The sequence below is a fragment of the Saccopteryx bilineata genome, chromosome 3 (genome assembly GCF_036850765.1).
Source record: "Saccopteryx bilineata isolate mSacBil1 chromosome 3, mSacBil1_pri_phased_curated, whole genome shotgun sequence".
Lineage (NCBI taxonomy): Eukaryota > Metazoa > Chordata > Mammalia > Chiroptera > Emballonuridae > Saccopteryx > Saccopteryx bilineata.
This window is the reverse complement of record NC_089492.1, coordinates 73,736,409-73,763,012: the sequence shown is the minus strand read 5'-3', so window position 1 is coordinate 73,763,012 and position 26,604 is coordinate 73,736,409. Positions and strand designations below refer to the sequence as shown.

Below are 26,604 nucleotides of genomic sequence, written 5' to 3'. Positions count from 1 at the left end.
ATTACATTCTTATATTTACTCACTTTAAAATATCACTTAAGAGAAAGTCAAGTTCTCCTTTGACATTTCCCCCAACCCAGTAAGATGTAAATATCTACAGAAATCCTAATACACGTAAGAGGAAGGCTCTGATGCACACCAGGAGCCTCCGTTCTATTTTTAATTTCCCATTAACTAACTAATATTTGCCCCCAAAATAAAATAAAAATAAAATGTTTGCCTCTTTACCTTTTTAACTTTGCTTTTCCGTCTCTGAACTGCCCTTCAAAAGGAGGACAATTATTTTGTAAACTGAGATTATATTCGTTGAATCTAAAAAGTAAGTAATATATGGGTTCAGGTTGGTGGAAGGAGAAAAGAAAATAGAGGCTCAGTTGTTCGAATCAGAACCTGCCCTTTGGTGTCCACGTATATAGTACCTATGTTTAATAGAAACGTTCATGAATCACAACAAATGCAGTACATCTGAATTCTACATATAAAGCTGTAATTTCAACGAAGAGTTCTAGTGACACTGATAAATGATGTCACTGGTAAGCTGAGCTTGAATTACAACTTTAATTATTTACATCTGGGTCTACATTATTCCTGCATTATACCTGTCATCGCACTATCTTGTCCTGGGCTTGCAAACAGGGCTGTGATGATCATTCGTCCCACCGGTGGGTGAGGTACACACAGCATTATCCGTCAAGTTCTGTGCATAGGGGAGAGAGTCATGCAGGGCCTGGTTACGTATGAGGGGAGGTAGAATTTACACAGAAGCCATTCTGCAAGCTCTCCTGCTTCTCATGGGCTTGAGGGAGTAGCACCTGTAACATGCTAAATTTTCTCTTTCTCTCTCTCTCTGTTTACAGGTACCTCTGAAACTATTTTGATAACAACAGGAAATCAAGAAGGTTTATTATAGATGTTTTCATTGAACGTCTATGTACCTGTGAGCAGATTCCAGATCCTTTTAACAACATCACCTTGTTTGGAACTTCTTTAATATTAAAGGCTGTACAAAAAAAGTAATCTGGTCTGGGCACATAAAGATGCTTAAGAGATTTTATCCATTTTATATACTTAATATTTCCCTTAAAGGAAATCTTCAGCTTAAAGGTAATTTTTTTTTTTATGAAAGAATAATTAAGAATAATTGTACGGCACAAATGAAATTAAACATGATGTTTTGGGGTTTTTTTTGTATTTTTCTGAAGTTGGAAACGGGGAGGCAGTCAGACAGACTCCCGCATGCGCTTGACTGGGATCCATCCAGCATGCCCACCAGGGGGCGATGCTCTGCCCATCTGGGGCGTTGCTCTGTTGCAACCAGAGCCATTCTAGTGCCTGAGGCAGAGGCCACGGAGCCTCAGCGCCCAGGCCAACTTTGCTCCAATGGAGCCTTGGCTGCGGGAGGGGGAGAGAGAGACAGAGAGGAAGGGGGGGGGGGAGAAGCAAATGGGCGCTTCTTCTGTGTGCCCTGGCCAGGAATCAAACCCAGGACTCCTGTACGCCAGGCCGATGCTCTACCACTGAGCAAACCAGCCAGGGCCAAACATGATGTTTTGACATGAGTTTATAAACTGTGAAGCTCAGCACCAGGCAATGCATTGTTGGGAATGAGTCCTGCTTCATAGGAATGTTCATGTACATTTTTATTTTTATTTAATTTTTTTAATTTATTTATTCTTTTTAGAGAAGAGAGAGAGACAGAGAGAAGGAGGGAGGAGCAGGAAGCATCAACTCCCATATGTGCCTAGACCAGGTAAGCCTAGGGATTTGAACCGGCGACCTCAGCTTTCCAGGTAGATGCTTTATCCACTGCGCCACCACAGGTCAGGCTCATGTACATTTTTAAATGTTCTCCCATGAAGAAGAAAGAGATGGCGTGGGAAGGAATTTCACTGGACATTAATCACAACTAGCATCTGAAGTCTCCAAGAAGCCCATGTAACTCATGTGACAGTCTGAATGAAAAAAAGTTTCTCTAGCAAAAGAGGGAGACACCAGTCATATGAGATTTTACCACCATACGTAAGTGATTCCGCCAGTCATGGATAAGTGAAAAAATACTTTGGAATCAGTTTTTGTACAATTTTAGTACTGCAGATTATATATGTACATGTAATTGTATGTTGAACAATTTTGTACCCAGCCTCTTAGTGTGGAGTCCAGAAGGAAAAATAGAAAAATTATAATAATAATTAAGTTAGGAATATTGATGCTTCTTATTTGAAAAATCAGGGGTTCCCATTTGCATTCTAACAATAAAGAAAAGCATATCAAATTAACCTAACCCAGTTTAATCTGGTAAGACAACAAAACTTCAGAAGTAAATCACACACTCCAAAGTTGTCATGGGCCCATTCTTCTGCCTTTAGAAACAGATATAATTTATTTGGGAAAAAAAGTCACTCTATAAACTCTAAACATACAGAAAACAATATCATACTTCTATATAATATCTTCAAGAGACAATTTCAAAAATGTTATATGTGAATTAAATTCTTAATAAAATATGTTGGAAAAGCTATTCTTAAATCCCATGGATCAATTTTCTAACCTGGATTTAAAACTCTGTCATTACTCAGTGAGGTAATTCTTACAGATGAGTAGAAAGAAAAACCCAACTTAGCTCTAGATGATCGATGTAATTTATTGTCCAAACGACCAACACTGCAATACAGCGCAAGTGGCTTGCCTGCCTTTGGTCACAGCACTGACATTTACTAACTGGAGTGGAATATTATTAGGAAAGTCTTCACCCAGCCTCTTTGTCCTTTACTATGAAGGCAATCCTTTAAAAGCCAGGTCTAAAGTGCTGACCCGGCTTCATGTTCCCAAGAGAGGATGTCTAATAGACTCATGCTCAGAACCTTTCCCACTTCCTCCCTCCCTCATGCCTTCTCATGGGATTTCTGACTGGTCAGTTGGAAGAAGGTGAGGTCATTCCAGCTGGAGTGGCCCTGCTCAAGGTGACCATGTGACTAGGTATAGACATAAAGTGGAGGATTAGGTAATACAAGCCTAAGCTACATCCACCATCTCAGCTTTTATCATGAAGCATGGCAATATTTTTATTTTCATCAGCTTCATATGGCTACAGAGTGTTAGTTATTGCATGTTTCAAGAGAAGAAAGAAGTGATACCCCATCTATGATGAAAGTTCAACACAAGGGCTGATATTTATTGAACAAGAATAGGATCTTTGCTCCTAATGGTGCAGCAGGGAGACTTATCTATTTAGCACTTGGGCAATCTAGGTTTCCTGGAATTGCATCCTGGTGTTTTGGTGCCACATTCATGTGGCTGATTTTCCAGAGATGCAGCTGGCTATTACTGGAAACAGACTCCAGTAAGCTGGCTGTCATGCTTAGTGTGCACACACCACACAAGGTCACTTGGCCTGGTGTTGTGGGGGGCCCAGAAAAAGTTGGAAGATCATGGCAAATAGGAGTCCCCTTGGTCGGATATCACTGTGCAGGCTTGTTAAGCACTAGTTGTATAAAATGATTTCAGGTCATTGTGTTTTATTTATGTTTTTTGGTTTTTTTAATCAAGGCTTTTAAGCTAGAAATTTAGATTCCAGCAGCAGGAAGGTCCTGAGTCAGTCCTTTCCCTGATCCACATTTACCATCCAGGGGTGGAGTGTGGAAAGCTCACTCACACATGCCTTTGCTGAGTTTGCCCCAGGAAAGCTCTGCCCATTCACTGTCTTCTGATTGGATTCAGACTCAGGGTGGTGTCTGCATTCAGGAACATCCCTAAGAGAAGAGCCTAGTAAAGAAGGGAAAGACCATCTCTGCTTGAGTGAGAGAAGCAACCTAATGCCATCCATTCAAATGCCAAGGCTAAGAAGGCAAATTCAAAAGGTCTATGCTGGAAATCCTCAGTCCACAGAAACCGTTTGTTTTGGTAACAGGGAGGAACTGGATTGGTGACCAATAATAACCCATAATCACTGGGAGAAGAAAGGAGAAATAAAGACAGTTTGTCTACATGGGGGAGAGAAAGAGATTTTCTTAGGAGCAAGGTTAAGCTCTTCCAGAAGAACGTAGGTCAATCTGATCAGGAAGAAGAGACCTCGATACAGGCAGGGCAAATAAGAGAGGGGAGAGGTGACAGACCCAGCTTAGCTGTCTTTAGAGACAGGAATGCTTTAGTTGTCCAGGATAAACACCACTAGCAGTTTGCTGAGCAAAACTGACCTGGAGGGTTGAGAGTCAGTGCCCCTCAAGGCTCAGTTAGGCTCAATACTCTGACCAGGTATTGGTCAAAAAGGGTGACGTTCAGAGAAAACTACCATGAGAAGCTCATTGGGATGATTCTCCCAGAAAGAATATTGATCTACAAAGCCAGGGAGAGGCATACCCTTAAAGCAGCAAAGCAGCAAAGAGTCACCTCTTTACTGCTAACAAATTAGTGCTGCTATCAAAGTTGGGTCTGTGTCAGAGGAGAGACTAGAGGACCATGTTGAAGGCATTAGTAGGTGTATGTGAAGGCTCCAGGATCACAGGTGGCATGCTCTCCTGAAGTAAAACACTTGGGCCATGCCTGAACAAGAGAAGGTATGGCGAAGGTGGTACCCACTGCTTTGTAGATGGTACTAATCTCAGAATTTTACATGCGAGTTTATTTACTATTTGCAACAATCAGGGAGTGCTAATAATCCCATTTTACATCTAAGGAAAGTGAGGCACAATCATTTAAATGACTTTTCCAAGGGTATTTAGCTGGGAAGGGAAGCAGCTGGAATCCAGCTCACGTGGCACTATTGCAGCACCTGGACTCTCGAGCCCTGTGCCTTATGGCACCATGTCCAGTGCTGGGTCAGATGGTTGTCTGACAAGAGAAGGCTTCCTGGGTGGGTAAGTCAATGCAGGGACGAAGCGGAGGGTTCATTTGAAAAGTGAATCCTCGCAGCAGACCAGCAGTTGATTGAATTCATGTTTCTTACAGGATGGGCATGTTGGTGGTGATGGCGCATGGTGGGGTCTAGGGGCATGTGTTAGAAAAACAATGTCTGAAAAGAAAATTGGGAGCTCCATCCAACAGAATGAACTTTTCAGGTGATAAAGAAAAGAAGATTCAGATTGAAGACATAAAAAACACAACCAAGTTTCCAGGGAGTGAGGATCGGAATAAAGAAAACACCAGAGACACGCTCCAGGACTCCAGAAATAGTTACAGCAGGAGAAAATATTCTTGTTTTCATTAGGTTCCTAAGTTATCCAAGCCCTGATGAGCTGAAGAGCTGACAGATGTTCAGGATGACTGGGGAAGGACATGTGGAAAAGTCTTGGGCCTCATTAGACCTTGAGGACCACAACTCTCAAAACGCCAGTGTCAGTTTTGATCCGCAATCTGCCAGAGTTCGTGGGCCTTAGTTCCATGATCAGCAGTGGTAAGAAAAGCCAGACTGTAAATAAATAGGATGGCTAGAGCAGTGAATATACTCTCTGTAATCTTGTGAAAATGGATGCATGTCACAACACTTCTGCCCAAAGCCTGGTGACTCAAGGGCCTGGTGACTTTGGATGTCTCCGATGTGTGCCAGTGCAGGCTGATCCTCAGTCACTAATGCACCACTCTGGGGAGTGATGTTAACAGTGGGAGCTGTGTCTGGGTAGGGGCAGGTGAGCTCCATGGGCAATCCCTGTGTCTTCCTCTCAGTTGTGTTGTATACCTAAAACTGCTCTTAAAAAATAAGTCTTAAAAAGTAGAATGGAGACAGTGTGATTAGACGGAAGCTACTGGCTAATGGAATGCCTTGCCCCTGGAACTCTGCACAGGCTCTGGTGAGCTCATTGCAGAAAGCGGCTATGCATCTTTAGAGACAGGAAATGGTCCAGGGCCTCTAGGTTAATTTAATGAATATTCTAACCCAACTCAGAGTCTTTGTGTACAAAAGTATAATTGCTAGTGGCAGCTCCAGAAGGATACCAAAGCAAGAGTACTCCATACTTTGTGGAGTAGTTTCTAAGGGGGGGGGTACAGGGTTTCTGAGAAGCCTTTGCTTCCTTCCCGCCATGCTTTGCCACACCTCAGCTGACTGAGTGACTCTCCAGCCGTGGCAGGCCAGCTGGGGAGGGTCGTGATGCCTCCAATGCAACTCTTGAGTGAGAAGATGTGCACAGAGGAAGTTGCAGCTGTCATGCCTCCAAGGCTCTGTGTTTCCATGAGGGGCCTTTTGCTAGACTAACGCCCACCCTTGACTAGACCACCCCTGAGGACTTCTCTTATTCTCCTTGAAGAGAGGTGGTGAAAGTAGTTTCCTGGAGAGTATGGGTCTCCTGGTCCAGAAAGTCTGTCATGAGACTAGCTTTTTTTTGCTGGAGCAGTGCAGACCCCCATCAGCTAGCTCTCTTTGTGATGGGTGGCATGCACCCCTACCATTCTGGTGTGTAGTCTTAGAAAGCCGACTATGGCTACTTGTCTAAGCCAGGTCCTCAATATAATGTTGTGTAATGTGACTGCTTATTTTTCTCTGTGTTTAATTTGAACTTAGCAAATAAAGCATGATCACTACATGGGGTCATTCCCTGCAACAGGAAAATATGTTGCAAGCATCGGTCAGTCTTTTCTGTAGTCTTCCTGAGATTCCTCTGTCCTGTTTTCTGGGTGCTGACTAGATGCACTGCTGCTCAAACTCTTTTTGACTATAAGTCATGCTAAGAAAGACATTAGACATTTTACATCGTGACCTTGTACACACAGAGAAAACAAAAATTTTCATAAACTCATTTTTTTTATTAAGTCTACAGTCTGATATTTTCTATTCTATTTCATGTTTTAAAATGATGGCCATGGCCCTTAAATAAATTTTGTGACCCAGTAATAAATCACGAGCTACAGTTGAAAATGCCAGGCGAGAGCATAATGTGCTCATGTACTAAGAAGGAACACACTCTGCGAACAAGTTCTAGATGGAGATGTCAAAGCAAAGAAAATGTCATTTTGATTTTCTCCAAACATTTGTAGTGATACACTTTGTCCTCTAAAAGAGCAAACATTGTATGAAACTCAGATCTGAATCTCCTTAGGGAGCCATTGTCCATCCTAAAGGTAGTATTTTATTAACCTGTTGGGTTCACAGAATACTCAGAGCATAATAATTTTCATCTAATTATGGGAGGGGGATATTGCTTAATGATTATAAATAATCATCTTTCTTCGCCTGGACTGCATGATCCTACAGGGCAGGGATCATATGTTCTGGTCTTTGTATCCATGTTTCATAGTGGCAGACATGCTCCCTGACTTCGATGACTGTACATTCTACTTGAAGACAGATTCTAAACTGTCATTATGAAGAACCTTTGTCATGTAACCCAGAGTCAGCTGTTGCTACAGACTCACAGTTGAAATTCTGGGACTGATGTGGAAGCAGTAGAAATAAGTGCAATGTGTCAATTTCTGGAATAGGCAAATTCTGAATTGACATGAAAAGATTGACAGATGATATGTAGAGGGTGGGAGAGGTGCTCTACAGAAGCTTTATTTTCTGGGTCTCAGCACATCACCTGCTTAAGAAAGCAGTGTCATTGTGGAGAACTCAGATCATCTTTCCCATAGATGTGTGCTTTGAACCAATTATGAGTCAGTGCCTGAGAGTATTTTAGATACTGGTACAGCATCACCAATCTTTACAGAGAAAGAGAAAATAAAGAGTTGTACAAGAATGACCTAGAGAGAGCGGTGGCATAAAGTGGCCTCTATAAATTACTTAACTGATTGGTCAGTTTGGGGTAGAGAAAAGGAAGGAACAACCCAAAAGCATTATGTCCCGAAGTAATCATATCCTAAGAGTCATGGGATAACAGATGAGAGTTCGTATTCTAAGGTTTCTTCCCAGAAATGATGACCTAGTGGTCCAAAGTGGGACCCGCATTTGAGCGTCACTGCTCAAAAAGGTCAGTAAAACTAATGAGTGTATTCCAATAATTTTTATTCAGAGAAATAATCAGTCATTAATAAACACTGGTGATGTAAGGACTTTGCTTCTCTGTTATAGAATTCAATCCCAACGGTTCCTAGAAGAGGCACAGGGCCTGACCAAGTCACACAGCTGGTAAGTGAAAGAACCCAGATCTGCCTCACTTTAACCCCTGTGCCCTGATCACCAAGAGTTCTCCCTCCAATGAGGTGGAAGTCCCCTTAGCCTAGCCTCACATCTGGGAGCTTGGGCTCTGGGGGTCTGATAGGTCTGATGGAACTGATGTACAATCTCAGTGTCACACTTGACCAACTACAGGATCTCATTGGATCATGGCAAATGGCAGTTTCCTGCTTTGTAAACTAGGGGCATTAATAGTATCTACTACTCCTCGAGTTGCAAGGGAGAAAGAACAGGGAGGGAAAAAGAAAGAATCAGGAGTATTGAGCCTTTGTCAGCCTTCAGGAAATGTGAGTTCAATGTATATGGAAATGATAACACTTAAAAAAAAAGATTTTGTTTATTGACTTTAGAGAGAGAAGAGAGAGAGAGAAAGGTGGTGGGAGTGAAGCAGGAAGCATCAACTCGTAGCAGTTGTTTCTAGTATGTGTCCTGACCAGACAAGCCCAGGTTTTAGAACTGGTGACCTCAGCATTCAATGTTTTATCCATTGAGTCACCACAGGTCAGGCACTTAAAAAATATATATTTTCTGGGCCCTGGCCGGTTGGCTCAGTGGTAGAGCATCGGCCTGGCGTGCAGAAGTCCCAGGTTCGATTCCCGGCCAGGGCACACAGGAGAAGCGCCCATCTGCTTCTCCACCCCTCCCCCTCTCCTTCCTCTCTGTCTCTCTCTTCCCCTCCCGCAGCGAGGCTCCATTGGAGCAAAGATGGCCCAGGCGCTAGGGATGGCTACTTGGCCTCTGCCCCAGGCGCTAGAGTGGCTCTGGTCGCAACAGAGCAACATCCCGGAGGGGCAGAGCATCGCCCCTTGGTGGGCGTGCCAGGTGGATCTCGGTCGGGCGTGTGCGGGAGTCTGTCTGACTGTCTCTCCCCATTTCCAGCTTCGGAAAAATACAAAAAAAAAAAAAAAAAATATATATATATATATATATATATATATATATATATATTCTTTCTTAATAACCTGAAAGACTTTATCAAGTTCCCCTTCCTTTAGGTGCATTCCTCATATCTTTCTCTGATGAGAAATTGCCACTCTCTCTTGAGAAAGCAAGATAGTCATCCAAAAAGACAAATGTCGCTTCAGTGCAGCTTTTCACAACGTTGAGACAGTGTGCTAAATGACCCTTCCTCTTACCTTCTGCCAGAAGACTTTCTCTTACCCTCCCAACTCACAGTAATGTATCTTAAGTCCTCACAGATTCGCAGGCTTAACTCCTATGAGTAATATTGGGCAGGCTCACCAGGATTTATTAGGGATCTATGTGACCAACGAGTTTGGCAGCTGGTCGCTGTCCTCCTCTCTTCTAATGCTGTAAAAATAACATTATTGCCATTATTACATCATTACAGTGTCTCCAAATGCGTTCATCAGTCTGAACACTGCTAAATGTTTTCATTTTTTTAAAAAATTCTCCTTTCTGCTTCTTCGAAGGTTAGCCAACATCTATGTGCTGGCAAGTTACCAAAACACAAATCTTTGTCTCCTTTCTCACCTCCCACTGCCCGAGTTAGAGTCAAAATATTTGGGGTGATTGGTGTTGCCCCCAGGAGCACCGAGTTTCTCCTCCTGATTAATTCTTACTGTTCCAAATTAGCATGGCCACTGTCCCGAGAGCAAGGACTGCCAGGAATAGTCTTACTTTTGTCTTAAAGACACCACGTCTGAAGCTTGATGGTGGCACTAAACCTGATTTATGCCATTGGAAAGAAAGGTCAGAATGGGGAGTGGGTTCCCCCCGAGGGTGAGCTCTACGACGAAACGGGAGCTCACAGGGCCAGAGGAGGTAAATGAAGATGCGCATAATCTCGCTCTGTTTACTCAGACAGTTCACCTGCAGCCCATCTGCACCCAGGATCACCGTGAGCCTTCCTGGGTCGCTGCTGCCTTAGGTCCTGAAATATTTTGTTCCTTGTTTCCCATTGGAGCCAAGTGTCTCTTTGAAAAAAACGAAACAAAACAAACAACAACAACAAAAAACTTGCACCGCTCATGTTCCTAAAACCTCAAGATTACGTCTCCTCTAAACCATGCCAATGAGGAGGGCCACTGCTGTCTCAACATCCTTCTTTCACAAAGTTTTCCCTCTCGTTAATCTTGTACATTCAAAACATTTTTGGCATACTAGATCTGCATTTAATTAGCACAGACACTTGGCAGACTAAGTGTCCTGGCCTTACAAGGAAAGGAAGGAAGGAAGAAATGTTTCAGGCTTTAGGATCTGGCGCTCTGAAACCTAGCAGCTTATCCCCATCAGCTCTCAACTCGTGAGGTTAGAGGGTGAGAGCCACACCAAGCTCATAAATTAGTGGGGAGCCACCCCTGTTCGGATTAGTGCTCTACCTTGCGTGTACAGGGGAGATGTTTGACTCAGGCGCCATGGCCCAAAGCTCAGCCCCTGTTCAGTGTTTGAGCCAGGAAGGAAGAGCCTGTGAATCCTAGCACTCACTGCACAAGCCCAGCTTGCTGTGCTGTCTTGTCTCCATCAGCTGCTGTCCTCACTGCCCACCAGCCGCCTCTGTGCTGATGTTCCCTCTGTGGTTCATGCTTCCCCTACACAGCCGATCCACTCACTCCTCTCAGCACTGGGGTTGGAAATGGACCCTGTGCGGGGCCCTAGGGGGGCAAAGGGAGTGTCAACACCAATTGGTTCAGTACAAACCCATTATTCTCACCGAGAGCCAAAATAGCCCTGAGTTTGTGCAACTGTTTCCCTTTGAAATAAGAGTTCACCATTGTGACTAATGGTCACACTTCTCATTTGCAATATTCAAGACTATCTCAGTGAGTCCACAACATAAAATAGCTCTGTCCTTTTTCCACTATTTAGATTAGATCATCTACACTTATCTCCCATCTTTTAATAAGAGGAAGACAAAAAGCCACAGATACTACTTTGTAAAAAAAAAAAAAAGTGTTCTAAAGACAATACTTCCAACATTAAAGACCACATAGATATTAGTTTGAGTTTCCTTTAGGTCTAGTATCCACTTAGGCCACATTATTCTCTTCCTTCCAAGACTTATAGCTCTTAACAAGGACTGTCCATCATTTAGTTATAACCCAGAAACCCCGCATCATTTAGAACCAGATACACAGACAATTTCTATTATTCCTCCCCTTAAACCTGCTTGTTTTTGGATCATCATTAGCAAATATCTTATTGCATTTAATACTCTTTCTTTTTCTCTGGGGGAAGTGAGCTTCCATTCTCTTTAGCCATATCATCTGTGGCTAATTAGTGGCCATCAGCCTGCAAGATTATTCACGTGAGCCTTCTTGCACAAAGTGTGCTGTGTACACATGCATTTTTAATTCCCTCTCTTTTCAATTTCTTTTGCTTACTGCATTTTAGAATTCTGCCTACTTTTCAATGCATTCTATGAGAAATAGACTATAAATATAAAGAAAAAATATTTTACATTCAATTCAATTAAGCAGTTTGACTATAATATGTTCATTCATACATTCACATAGCTCCATGTCCATCCCTTGACCAAACCTCACAGACCTTCTTTGTCTTCCTAGCAGACCAGGAATCCTTTATTCAGATTGTATATCCTGTTGTCCCTTGCAAGACTCTGGGTGACCTTAGTACAACAGGAAGTCTTTTTTTTCATTGATTTGTGAGAAGGAGGAAGAGAGAGAGAGAAGGAAGAGGAAGGAGAAAAGAGATAAAAAAGTATCAACTCACTGTTCCACTCAGTTGTCCTATTTTTAGTTGTGCACTCGTTGACTATTTCACCTACATGCCCTGACCATGGTTCAAACCTATGACCTCAGCACACTGGGATGACACTTACTGAGCCACCCAGCCGGGGTCAACAGGAAGTATTGACTCTGCTTAAGAAGGATCAGAATGATAACATTACTCTAGGGGTGTGTGTGTGTGTGTGTGTGTGTGTGTGTGTGTGTGTGCACGCACCTGCAAATGAGTACATGCACACATGATCATTATGTTAGGTAATGGAAACTCAGACCAGTGAGATAGCCCCTGGAAAGAAAGGTTATACTCAAACAGGACCTGGAACCTTGGTATGTGGGACTCTGGAGGTGGAGGGAAAGGAGGGGGCACAGATAGGACTTACTAACTGGTCTCTTTGCCTCCAGTCTTTGTCCTCCTTCATTTCTCCTCTATACTGTAGCTGCCAGAAAATAGAAATCTGATCATGATAATCCCTTACTTAAAAGTCTTTAATAGCTCTCTGCTAACCCACAAGATAAAGTCCAGACTCCTTAGCGTGATATATAAAGCCCTTCATTATCTGGTTCCGGCCTTCATGGCCAGCTTTATCTCCCTCCACTCCCTATGAAGCTGGACTCTAACAGCTTTTCTCTATTCCCAGAACATGCTGCAAGAACCAGCCTTTCCTTTATTGGGCATCACTATGATGAGAAGAATTCTGTGGCTCCCAAGAAACATCAGAAACTTCGCACCTCTAAGTACTTTGTGTCCTTACGCAAGCACTTAACTATGAACCCAGCACCTTGATTATTAAAAAAAAAAATCACAAGACAGAATAATGTGGATATAGGGTTCTGTTTTAAAGTACACACATTCCGTTTTACCTACTAAGACTGCTTGGTCCCATGAAGTTCTTTCTAAGTGCTTAAAATGGACTGGATTCTGTAGGGTATCACTCACCCCCATTAAAGTAAAAACACAAGTCACTTTGAGCCCTTTGAGTGTGTTTTAATATGCGCTTGAAAAATTCTGCTCGGTAACTCATTTAAACTGTCATAAAATTAGAAACTGTGTTGAAAGATTTCACTTACTTTTGAGGTACTTTGGTAAATGTTGCTCTATAAGAGCCTGAGACCCGAACCCAGAACAAAGGGATCTGGCTCTTGTCCTGGTGAAAGGCAGCTACAGAACCTGGCCACAGGTTCCGTTCTGCCCACCTTACACTCAAACTCTGGCTGTGTGGTTCTGAACAATTCTCTAAACTTCTCAAGGGGGAAGGCTACCTTGTTCTTATTTGATCTACTATCCAGCAATTTCTAGTCCAAGGCAATCTCTCCTTCTTACCAATTTCTTTTCTGGTGAGGCTATCACTGGGCACTTCTAATCACCAAATTTAATAAAAATTTCAGTCCTCATCCTGCAGGACGATGTGTGAAATCTAAAGAACAATATAAGTGAACAAACAAAACAGAAACAGACCCATAGATACAGAGAACAGGCTAATGGTTGTCAGGGGTTGAGGAGCTGGGGGATTGGGTGAAGAAAGTGAAGGGGTTAAGAAGTACAGATTGGTAGTTACAAAATAGTCATGAGGATGCAAAGTACAGCATAAGGGATACAGTCAATAGTTCTGTAATAATGACATATGGTGCCAGGTATGGACTGCAGTTAGCAGGAGGACCACTCTGTCAAGTGTGTCATTATCTAACCACCATGCTGTACACTTGAGATTAATACAAAATCATATTGAGCGTCAGCTGTAAAAAAATTTTTTTAATAAATTTAAGAAATTAAAAAATAAAACAGGATTGATCACTCACTCTCTCTTGAACCTCCACCTTCCTTTCACTCCTTATCCTCATTATATACACACTTGGCCGTTCCTTCTTTTTCATCTTCATGGGATCCTCTCTTCCTCCTATTCTTCACAGGTTGGTGTTCCCCGTGGTCGAGTTCTGAGCCCACTGTTCATCTGAGGTTTATAACCTGTGAAACATTTCCCTTAGTGGCTTCAAACTTTTATGATTCCCAAACCTCTACCTCCAGCTTGGATCTGATTTTAGACCTCTATCCAAACTCTTGCTGGTTGTCTCCATCTGGGTTTCTGGCTGGTAACTCAACCTGAAAAGTCCGCAATAAACTTCTTCATCTTCCTCTTCAAACACAGTCTTTCCTCCATCATCTCTGTCTAAGGTGACAGTACTGGTTACCCAAAGTAGAGATCTGGAAGCTGTTCATAACTCCTGCTTCTTTCTAATGTCCCATATTTAATCAGTTTTTATATTCTGGCCAGTCTTGCCTAGAACATATTTCAAATCTATCTTTTTCCTTCATCCTTGTAATATTGCCCAAGTTTGGGGGAGTGTCTTTATAGACTTCTAGTTAATTTGATTATCTCATAACTTGTATTCCTGTTTTCAGGCTTGACCCTCTCAACTTCAGACACTGCAGTCTCCAGAGTTCAAACCTATGTAACTTTTTTCAATGGCTCTGTCTCTTCTAAAGGATAAAAACCAAGAGCCATAACATCTTTTATGGAGCCTTACTTGATCTGGCTATATAAAACAATAAACTGCTTCTTTTAAGCCACTTTTATGTTTTGCATATTGTTTTCTGCAGTTGAAGGCATCTTAATGGTACATTTGTTAAATGAAGAAGCAAACAGATGAATGAGGTGTTATCATGCTCTATAATTCTGTACTTCATTTTCCCCCTTTGTAAATGAGGGAGTGGAGAATGTTGTGTCTTATAACCCTGCCATTCTTCATTGTTTCTAAAGCTTATCAATTCATCTGCCGTTAGTCAACAAACACAAATATTAGCCCTCCAGCTATAAAATCATAATCGGAATCTGGACTTTAAAAAGTGATATTTGAGAAATTTTTATAGGAAATGTGCTTTTCACCTATTCTATAATATATTTTATCCTTAGATCAAATTTAAAAATTATATATGACATCTCATCAGGTTAGTCACCAAAGCACTTGCTATCATTAAGATTTATATTAATATTATGTTATTTTCATTAAATAAAGGTAACTTGATGCTAAATGCAATAGCAAGTTGTACACACCCTCTATAACATTACATTATACAGTGATTATCGATTTCCACCTGAGCTATTTCCTTTAATACAAAGTGTTAGGGAAAAGGTACTTCTCCTAAGAACATGTTTCTTTTTGTAAACAGAGAGAAGAAAACCTTAGAGACAAATCTGAGGCAGAAACACACTATTATTTTGGCTCTGATTGATAGACTGTGTCCTCTTTTTCAATTCTGTTTTTATTTTACTATCTTATTATTTTTTTTATTAAAAACACCACAAGCAAAAAGTTGGTGAAAAAGACAATATGTAGTGCACACTTAAATAAAGGTTTTAATACTTAAACTAATACTTAGATGAAGATTAGTGTAGTTTTATGTGGCTCCATGGTGAGAGCAAGCTTGAGACAAATGCGTCTAGTCTCTAAGAGCTAGGACACAAACTTGCCTTTATAATCCACCAAAAACTTTAGCTCAGACTTTTAAACTCACATATTTTAAATGCAGAAGTTAATAGTTACTCAATAACTTTTAAATGCAAAAGAATAATATTAAACACTTTTTTAAAAAATCACATATACTATATCAGGCAATAACTTTGACCATTTTGTGTCCCTCTTCCTGATTTCATTTATGCATATATATCAAATATATGTTTTCCAATGAAGAAAGTCATGGGGACTGGCATAACTTTTTTCACATTTTATACAACTTGATATTTTTTCATATTTTAAATCTACTTGGGTGATATGATCTTAATATCTAAATATTTTTTGTATTTTATAATTTTAACCAGTTTCTTATTATTGTACTGATTAAAAAGTAGATGAAATTAGACGATTTAATTTAAAAAAATAGCATGTAATACAAATCCTTAAGCAGAGAAAGTAATAATCCACAGAAGGGAAGAGACATTAAGTCTTAACTTGGCCATCTAGAAATAAAACTGAAAGAATTAATACCCACTATGGCAGTGACATTGCAAAAATTAACTCCGCTGTAGAAACTGATTAAATCTTACTCTAAAATATTCTTCTTTCAAAGAGAAAGACTATAGAGCTGTAAATAAATATTTTCCCAAGATTATAAGACCACCATAGGCATTTTATCTCATTAAAATGAATGAAGTTTCTACTTAAAATATATTACCATACTTTCTAATCATACTTAAGTAAAGATGAGATGAAGGATCAAACAAACCTTTTTCAAAGTGCTCTTCAGTTTAAGGAATCTCCCACTGGGAACTAATCTTCAAAACAGGCATGTCTGATAAATCCGGAAGGGACGTTTGCCATCAGAGGCAGGTACAGGGAAGTTCTTTCCTAAACTCTAGCTAGAGCCGACATAGCTAGTGTTCAGTGGGTAGAATAAATATTTAGTTTTTTGGCCCAGGACTTTGCATAGTGATGTATCCACATCCTTAACTACCTCTGATAACCTTTCCAGAAGAATTTTTGAATATGTACTTTAGATGAGACAGGAACTCTGGAGTAATCTCCTGAAATCCTAGCCTTTGTTAAGTGTGTGTGTATGTGTACGTGTGTGTGGTGTTTGAACAGAAGTAGCAATAGATGAAATATAGGAAGAATTTTATTAGAACACCATCTTCTCAAAGTCTGATAATTTATTTCCCTTAGGAAAAAAAAAGGAGGGCAAAAAAGAATGTTTAACTAGGAACATATCACAAATCATAACTCTACCCTGCCACTTGTAACCCCTCCCTTCAATCACCCCTCGCACCGCCAGATTAGGTGGAAGCAAAATCATATGTAAATGTCTTTATTTGCAGAATTCAAGTATAGAGCAGATTTTATGTTCAGACCAAGTAGCATCTTACTTGGGATCTGGGAAACTAATGGTTCTGTCATCTCAAAGTTGGTTATGTAACACCTAAGACTCAAGGGCCCTCAGACAGTTACACTGTTTACCTTCATATATTTTTTTTAAAGATAAGGTGGTAGCAGATAGTCAAATGCAAAGTTTACAGATGGAGAAGCAGAAAGAGAGTTTATAATTTGAGAAACCTAATGTTATTGGATTTTAGAGCTAGGACCCAAACTTACAACTATTCTCATTTTGTTAAGATCTCTTTGCTAGACTAAATTTAAAAAAGCTCTTCCAGCCCTGGCCAGTTGGCTCAGTGGTAGAGCATCTGCCTGGCATGTGGAAGTCCTGGGTTTGATTCCCAGCCAGGGCACACAGGAGAAGCTCCCACTGCTTCTCCACCCTTCCCCCTTTCCTTTCTCTCTATCTCTCTCTTCCCCTCCTGCAGCCAAAGCTCCACTGGAGCAAAGTTGGCCCAGGCGCTGAGGATGGCTCCATGGCCTCCCCTCAGGTGCTAGAATGGCTCCCATTGCGATTGCGGAGGAGCAATGCCTCAGAGAGACTGAGCATTGCCCCCTGGTGGGCATGCCGGGTGGATACCAGTCGGATGCATGCAGGAGTGTGTCTGTCTGCCTCACCCCCCTCCTCTCACTTTGGGGGAAAAACACATACACAGAAAAAAAATGAAAACAAAGCTCTTCTGCCTCATAAAGCATAATCTTTTCATTGTTTCAGACTAATGTTAAGGTTTAAATGGGCCCCAAATGACACCCCTCTGCCTGTTCCACTTCTGAATACAGAGTCCCTGTGTCTGGCCAGGCTGACTGGGGACTTCACACTCTGTGAGAAGCTATTCACACCCACGCAGACCAAAGCACTTGCTGTCTTCAGACACAGCGAAGGATAAAAGGAAAGCCTGAGCTAAGAATGCCTAGTTGTTCTAGACCAGCGGTTCTCAACCGGTGGGTCGCGACCCCAGCGGGGGTCGAACGACCAAAACACATAATGTATTTCCGATGGTTTTAGGCGACCCCTGTTTTTTGGTCATTCGACCCCTGCTGGGGTCACGACCCACCGGTTGAGAACGCTGTTCTAGACCCACCAGCCAGAGAAGTTCCTTCATCCTTCAGGAGGTGTCAGTGAGGGCAGAGGTGAGACCTGGAGCATCACAGTAATGATCCATCACACAGAAACACACAACCAGGGTGAAGACAGCTCCCCCCAACCCCTGTGAGAATTATTTTGTATAAAAAGTGTTGAAGACTGTCATATTCAATGTATAATGGAGAAAAAAAGTTAAGACAAACATAACCATATCAACTGATGGAAATGGATTCTGTCGTCTGTCCATAATCAATGAACTATGTCAAAGAAGTGATCAGGACTTTTTCTGTGACCATTTTTATAAGCAAAATAGCAGACATTAAGTCTTCACATTATTGTTAGTCTTTCTATTTCACCAAGAACAGTGACTCCATGAAGAAAAATCTCCCTTTTTAAGGGGAGAAGGACAAAACTTATCAAGAAGCACCTGCTCATTCACAACATCTCTATCAACTTGCTGGCTTTGTGCACTGCGTCCCCCTCGCTACTCACATTCTGAGATCTCATCCACACAAATAAAGAGTTTCTACGCGTCTGTAGTGGCATGAAAGAGAAAGGGCTGGAAATTTTTTTTTATCAGTTTAGAGAATGTGTTTGTTGTGATCTGATGTGAAAATAATGTTCTGTGTAAGGAAACTTACTCTAGGGAGTGGGGCCCTGAAGGAAATTTAGAGGCCAAGACAGTTCCCCTCAGAATATCAGGAGGCCACTTCATAAAGAGACCTTGGGAACGTTTCGATGTGGATCCTCAAATAAAAGTCGAAAGGACAGACACACTCCACTGTGGTCACTAATGTGGAATGCAGCAGCTTCTCGTGTATGTATTTCTAGAGAGAACATGGCAGGGTGAGAAGAAAGGGATTCTTTTCTTTTATGTCTGATCTTTTTTCTTAGGAAGTTTGAAACAATTTTTGTAGAGAGGATACAAAAAGAGTGAATTCATTAACCAATCATTTTTGAGCTAGTCTGCAAGGATCCTGCATTAGTGATGGAGTAGAGAAGAGACACATTTTAGCTTAAGTGTCAAATCCTTCAAGCATGTGAAACTGGTCACTCCCTCCTCCACTACGAAATGACAGGTCCACTCCTTGTGTTGTTCTCTCTTTGGCCAGCAACTACCTGTCCAACTTAACTGGAGTACTGGGCAAAGGCCTGGTCTCTCTGTTACACTGCATTCATTCATTCATGCATGCATGCATGCACTTTACAGGGAGAGCCAGATGTACTTGGGTTCAAATTCTAACTGTTGCTTAATAACTGTGTGACCTTGGACAGGTTGCTTGCCTTCTTTGGGCAAGTATTTACTCACGCAGCTGTTGTGAGGACTCCATGAGGGAACACAGTGAGCATCACATTTAGAATATTACTATGTTCATAAATGTTAACCACACTACTAAACTGTGGATTCTAAGCCTATTAAGAAGAAGATGTCCCTCTTTGAAGGAGAGCAGACAGCTGAGTGGCTAATTATAAGACTGTGAAGAAATTTAAGGTCATGACTAGATCATTGGCCCTCAGGTCATCAGTCTGTCTGGTTGACTGCTTAATTCACAGAACTTTGAGCAGTGACTGGCCATTATTATGCAGAAAATACTCAATAAGCACTTTTAAAAAATGCATGAATGAACCGATGCCTGAATTATGAGGCAACTGAATAGTAGACAAATGTACAAACTACTCTGCATACACCAAGAGAGGATCAATTCATTCTTTAAGGCACGTGAGGGTGAGGTGTGGAGTTTTGTTCGGTAAGGGGAACATGAAAAGGGAAAGCATCTAATTCGCTGGTTAAGAATGTGGGCTGGGGAAAAGATTTCTCAGGTAGACCTGCAAGGATGAGTAGAAAATTAGGGCACTTATTTAAATTTAAAGATATAAGTCCGAAAGTTCAAGGGTGAGAACATAAATGGCATTTTTCAGGATAGAGGGTCCACGGGCCCGAGGGTAGAGGACACAGACAATGGGGAAAGGAAATAGATAGCAGAGACAAATCTGAAACGAGCCGTACATGGTGCTGTGAATTCCAAGGTGTCTGGACTTTATCCTGCGAGCAAGGGGGGACCAGTGACAGTTTCTAAGAAAGGAGGACACACCTGAGGTTCCGACAGTGTTTTTGTGTGTGACCACTTCTGATTTCAGCCTAGAGCTTTGCCCCCACCACCAATTCTGTGGCACAAGTGAAAAGGCTGTTGTTTATATGGTCTGTGTAAGTCCTGCCCGAGGCATTTGTACATGAGGTGTTTTTCCATTTTATCTTGTAACATCGAAGGCCATCAGCTTTGAAGTCAGCGTGCTTGCTTTCAAGTTGCTCAGTATGCATAATTCTGTGGTCACCTGATAAAGTACCCAACTGTTGTAAAGTTCACAGCTTATTTCTTCCCATCACAGAGAAGTTAGAACAAAGATCAGAGTTTTTTGGACTGGGGCTCACCCAGGAAAGGTTTCTCCAAGAGTTCGGGTTTAGATACAGACTCTACTACTACGAATACATTTTATATAAATGTTATTAAATGGAAAAATACATATGTATCTGAGAAGAAAATTCAATTTAAGGACTTCAGAGATTCATGCTATCTCCTTAAAATAGTGTTGGCTACAATACACTCTCACTGAAGAACTATTTATTTCCCTCCTGAATCATGGTCCTATGAGGGAAAATGGCAGTTGTAGAAATATAATTTAGGAATGCAGAAAAAGGGAATTAATTGGGGAAAAAAAGGTTGAAAGTTGGGATGTGTTATGCAGAGATCTTAAGGAAAAGAAGACAACGATGTCAGATGTCCAGGGTTTTAGACTAATTGCTCTTGTTCGAAAACAGTACAACGTTATCCTTCAGTATTTTAGAAGTAGAACTTGATCTTGTGTTTAATACACAAAGCCCCCTTGGCCCTAACACATCTTTCTTATATCCCCGTTTACAGGACAAGAGAGTTCAAGTTGTTTATGGCAGGAATGTCTACCTTTGGGCTTTTTAAACCAGGTTCAAACCAATCCCAATCTCTTTCTGAGGTCTTAAAATAAGATCAAACAGCGCAAAATTCCCTTACCAGCGCTTAAGCCCAGTTGCCTCTGTCCAGATGACTCTTATAATCCAGCCAGGCAGAACACCTCACCCTGCTGTTCTGTTGCTTTTCCACAAGTCCTTTGATTGTAAGTAATTATCTCCAGCTGTTCCTGCACCCTGGTCTCCTTTAACTCCTCGGTGTCTGGCTCAGAGAGGCTGCGCCTGAGGAATTTGGACTTCTGAGCATCCCTGTGTGACATTTTCGAGCTCTGGACATAAAAATAAATAGATTCATTTTGGCATCTAGATGGTGCCATGTCCTGAGCCCCTCTCCTGAAGTCCTGAAGCCTTTTGGATGTTCAAAGTCAGGAGCAATAAAATAAAATAAAATAAAATTTCAAGGAAAACTTCCCACGTTCAAGTTCTAGTTGAGTACTCTTGCTCAGGTTATGATGTGCCTAAGTACATCCACCTTTTTGTGAATGGGGGGAAAAGGACACTTAGAAAAATCTTACTTTCCTCATATCTAAGATAAGATTGAAAATAAGATTGTCTTTATTCTCTTAAAGATAATCACCTGCAGTATGTGAAACACTACTTGAGACTGAAGTACTGTCTCTCATTCTGGATTGACCTTTACATCAAAAGACAAAAAGAGATGTAAAATTTTCACAGGAACAAATGGATAGATCTGCATGCATGCATATTTATATAGGGACAAAGTGAAAAATCTGACTTTCCCCAATTTTTCCACTTGAAATGATCTATACTAGTCAGCAGAGACCTTCTTTCTCGACTCTAGGAAATTTGCGGGCCCTGGCTAGTGGCAGAGTTTATAGAGCATAATCCCAGAGCACCAAGTGCGTGGGTTGCATCCTTGGGGTCTATGGTTCAAGCCCTGTTCAAGGCACATATATGAGAAGCAATCAATGGCACAAGTAAATGGAACAACAAATTGATGCTTCTCTCAGTCTTCTTGTCAGTCTCCCTCTAGAAAGAAAAAAGAAAAAAATTTGAGGAAATTCCTGATTTGCATAGGCATAGTTGTAATGGTAATAATTTTCCATAATTTCTTAAAGCAAAATTATCAAACAGATTTTCAATTACATCACAATATTTGATGAGGGTTTATAATGGATATTATTGGAGTAACATAGATTAATAAAATTATATAAGTTTTAAGTATACAATTCCATAATACATCACCACACCAAGAAATGAGAGTTCTTGCCTATAGAACTCTCACAGTTGAGACTCACAGAGCCTCGAAAGAAACCTTGAGTTAAGGTACATGGTAGATGTCCTGAGAATTTGACTATGCCTTTGTACTTTCTGGATAGAGGCTGAGGGCAGAAGGAAAAAAAAGAATTCTTGAAGTCAATAATAAATCAAGATTACTTAATAGGTAGTAGAGTTATCTATCATAACTGACTATTCAAAAGTGGGCATTTCACTCTTTTCAATTTAAACCCATGCAAAAGAAATTGGGCTTAAGAATTAGATTCCCTTTGACATCAGATGCTAAGAAAGTTCCTATCTGAATCTTCCAGTAGATAGAAAATTCTATTCCTCTAGATTTACATAAGTAATTGTGTGTGTGCTTCCAAAGAAGAATAACACCTGAATAAAAAAAAAAGGCATCACACAGGAGAAAGCTTTCAGAGGGTTGGACTCAGACCTGTCTTCTGGCACCAAGTGCCAGGATTAAACAGAACTTTCCATAGAGTCAATTGGAACCCAGTAGAAATCAGACCTTGGATTCGGAGCCCCTTCTTTCACTGGCAGTGGAGAGACAATTGGTACCATCGTTTTCAAACAAAAGCTGGGAAATATATATTTTAAAAAAAAACCCTCAAAAATCATGCAGTAATTCCACTCTAGGAATTTGTCCCATGGAAACATTCAGTCATGTACAGAACAATGTATAAATATATACCAAAGTATTCTTTGAGTGTTACAAACACAGCAATATTGTATTGGATGAATAAATAATGCATTTTTCAAATTGTGATACAATGTCCTGAATAGACGTCATCAGGCAGAAGCAGACTTAATGACATGACGAGATATTAACATCATATGCTTTAGTGGAAAGTCACATTGTAAATAAATGTGCAGCAATGTAAGAAAAAAAGTCTATATTAGGGCTGCCCGCATGGTGATTGAGGGCTCTGTTCCAACAATCAGCTAGGTCACATTTAGGTCACCTCCACCACTGAGGCTGATGACGTTGGAAAAGCTGGTTAGTGGCTCAAAGCCTCAGTTTCCTCACTGGTAAATGAACAACAATATTAAACCTCTATAGTATTTGTCAAGGCCGAGTAGTTTAATCCATGTGAAGTATTTAGGAAATGCCCTAGTTCATAGAACGCAGTGAAGTTTAGTTATTATTATCATTATTATTAAAACCACTATCTATATTTATATGTAATTTATATTTAAGAAATACAAGAGTAATCAGTAGTAAATAACTGGCTTTTTTGTGTGCTTTTAAAATTTTCTACAATGAGCCTGTATTTATTTTGGAGTCACACACACACACGCAATTCGTGATAGAATGTTGTGTGTTAGGAAGATAGGAATGTGCATTCTCTGGGATCATTGTTCTCACTTTCAGGGAGGCTGAGTCTCGTGCATGAAAAGGGACTGGTTATTAACCATTGTCCAGGATGTTGTGAAATCAGATGAGTATCTATAACTTTTTAAGTTATTTTTCTTAAACAGTCTTGATTTCCTATGCTCTGAGCTAAGTGCGTTACAATTTTTCCTATTTAATCCTCACCAAAAAGGTGGGGGACACACACACACAATACCTATAATTTTTATTTACAAATGAGGATTGAAATACTACCTACTTTTCAATAAAAACAATCTGTACAAGTATGCACTGAAATTGGAGATAAGCCTGGACATAAACCCTTATTTTAAGAAGATGTGTTTTGAGAGTTTGATCTTTCTTAGACACTGGGAAATTTCTCTCTGACTCTGCTGTTAATTTTAAGGTAATAGAATATAGTCTTCAGATACAAAACAATAATTCTTCTGTGATATACTTTTCTTAGCAGTGTAAGTTCCAGAAGTATGTTCATACTCTAGATCAAAGGATTCTGCTCATTCAGACTTCCCAGAGGCTATGCCACCCCTACTGTAGTCAGAGCTCTGTGTCTGTCCTCAGTGGCTGATGGGATTTTACTGCCCAGGTCAGCTTATTATCCCTAGGATAGAGAATATATGATGGGTATATAAATTTCCTGGAATACACATTTTCTCTTTGGGCTTTGCTTTTCTTGCTTATTATGTTTCTGCCAAAACTACCATCCATGGATCTACAGAATACCTTCCTACCATCATGATTTCCCATACAGCATTATTTCTGATTAAGGAACTCCCTTCACAGTAAAAGTATGGCAATGGGTCCATGCTCAGGAATCCACAGGTATGATGATGGATCCCATTATTTTGAAGCAGCTGGCTTGATAAAACAGTGGGATGGGCCTTTGAAGACGCAGTTACAACCCCAGCTGGGTGGTGGTACCCTGCTAGGATGGGGCTGTGTTCTGCAGGAAGCTACAGATGCTCTCGACCATCATCCGATATATGATGCTCTTTCTCCCATGACCAGTGCCCGTGAGCCAGAAGTGAGAGGTTGGCATGGAGGGTCACCACTTACTATTATGTCTAGTTTTGCTTCTTGTCTTCATAACTTTATGCTTTGCTGATCTAGAAACCTTAGTTGGAATGTTCCCACTGGGAGACACAGTTGTGATTCCACTGACTGCCACCTGCCTGCTTTAGGGTCTTCATGATCCACTTTCTTAGAACTACTGTCTGTATATTCAGATGATATAGATAGAGAGATAGATAGATAGATAGATAGATAGATCTTTATATATGCGCATATCTGTACCTATCACCTATCTATCTAAAATCTCCCACCATTTTTTGACTGATACCATGGGGTACCTTGATCCATATATTTGATATATACAAGTGTAATAAGGCATCCTGAGATTTTAACCTTTTTTATTTCTTTTATTTATTTATTTATTTATTTATTCATTTTAGAGAAGAGAGGGAGAGAGAGAGAGAGGAGAGACAGAGAGAGAGAAGGGGGGAGGAGCTGGAAGCATCAACTCCCATATGTACCTTGACCAGGCAAGCCCAGGGTTTCGAACCGGCGACCTCAGCATTTCCAGGTCGACACTTTATCCACTGCACCACCACAGGTCACTTCTTTTTTATTTCTTGATGCCTCTGAAGCCAGAATTTATACTCAAAACAAAAGCTCCCTTTATTCTTGGCGGGGCCACTTTGTAAATCCCTTCAATTATACCTGTAGGACTTCCTTTTACTTCCTTCTATGGAACTGTTAGGTTTTTCTAGAAAATTTTCTTAAATATCATTGCCTCATTATTCTACCGTCTTAATTATTTTGTTAACATGATGCAAAATATTGTTTTCTTTGTGGTCAGAAAAATATTTGCAGATGGCACTACAATGTAAACTAAATATTGGCTTCTTCTCCTGGCTTAAGTCAAAGCAGCCCTCTGTGACCTGGGTGCCAAGGTGGGAAATGGTGAAGATATAACTGTCATGAAAGGTATGACCAGTGTCCTTAAGAAATAGCAATATATACCTCACTATACATATCCCAGAGAGGGTAAACCTAAGTCAGGAAAGACCACAGGAACGCAATGGATCAGGCTCATGAGGTGCTTCTACTCTTCTGAGGTGCAGAAGAACACAGTGAGCCAAATGAAAGGATCCCCAGCAGTGTGAACAGTGTCTAAGGAGCAGATCCCTTGTGATGTGAAGGGTCTCATGAAATATAGTTGCCCTTGTGTCTGAACCTCGTTTATAGAAATCCAACTCAATCTTATTGAGGCGTGAGCCACATAACTTTTGGAAAAAAAGGCATCATTTACATTGGGAATGAGAATCATCCTTTCTGACTTGCACTAAGAAATCTGTAAAATCCATATTGCATTCCACATATTACTCCCATTAGTGAAAAACAATAGCCAGTAGTCCCAACATATTTATGTACCAGTCTACAACTACAAGGGTAATAAGCTAGGCCATGTGATAACCTCATATCAGTTACTAGGGGCAGATGGAAGTCATTACTCTAAGTTTATAGGCTTCCAATATCTGTGGATAAGGTAGATTCTCTCTGGTCTTTATTAGAAATGGATTTTTTTAAAACTTACATTGCCTGAGAAACTGTATTAAAGAAGGTTATATTTATGTATCTGGCAAAGGCCATATAAAACATGAAAATTAACTACAAGGTTAATGAGGAACCTTCCAAAGGCTCAGAACGGCCATATAGTATCACAGAGAAAAGTCTTAAAGGCAAGTCCAGGTTTATTCCCAAGGCCTATGTCTGATTTATTGTGTCTCCTTGGACAAGTCACTGAACTTACCATCATCTCATTCTCCAGCTGTAATAATACCCTGACTTCATGTCTCAAAGGACTATTGCAAAAACTCTTGCTGAACAGGCTAGAATTATGTTACTGCTTGGAAATAAGCTGTTAGCACCCCAGATGAAGTTGGAGGAAAACCATTAGATATAGATAGAATTGTGAGGATGGCATATATGTCACATCTTCTCTCGCTTCCTATCTGATGAAAGAACTGTAGATAAAATTGGATCATGCTGTTCTTTCAGAAACTGCTCACTCTTAACTCCAAGATTTTCTCTGAAGAACAACAAAACAAACAACAACAACAAAAAACGCAAAAGGTAAACTCCTATGTGGGTATTTTGCCAATCTCTGTTCACAGAAGCATTTTTACAGAAATACTAGACGTTTTATTAACTTATATTTAGGATGTG

General features: G+C 40.7%; 1 long non-coding RNA gene across 1 annotated transcript; it reads left to right on the top strand.

Annotated features, from left to right (window-relative positions):
* Positions 1-1,679: 1,679 nt before the first annotated feature.
* On the top strand, positions 1,680-12,745 carry LOC136328552 (uncharacterized). The gene is made up of 3 exons (XR_010730065.1): positions 1,680-1,750; positions 8,000-8,056; positions 12,450-12,745. It is a non-coding gene; the product is annotated as an uncharacterized lncRNA (long non-coding RNA).
* The last annotated feature ends 13,859 nt before the right edge of the window (positions 12,746-26,604 follow it).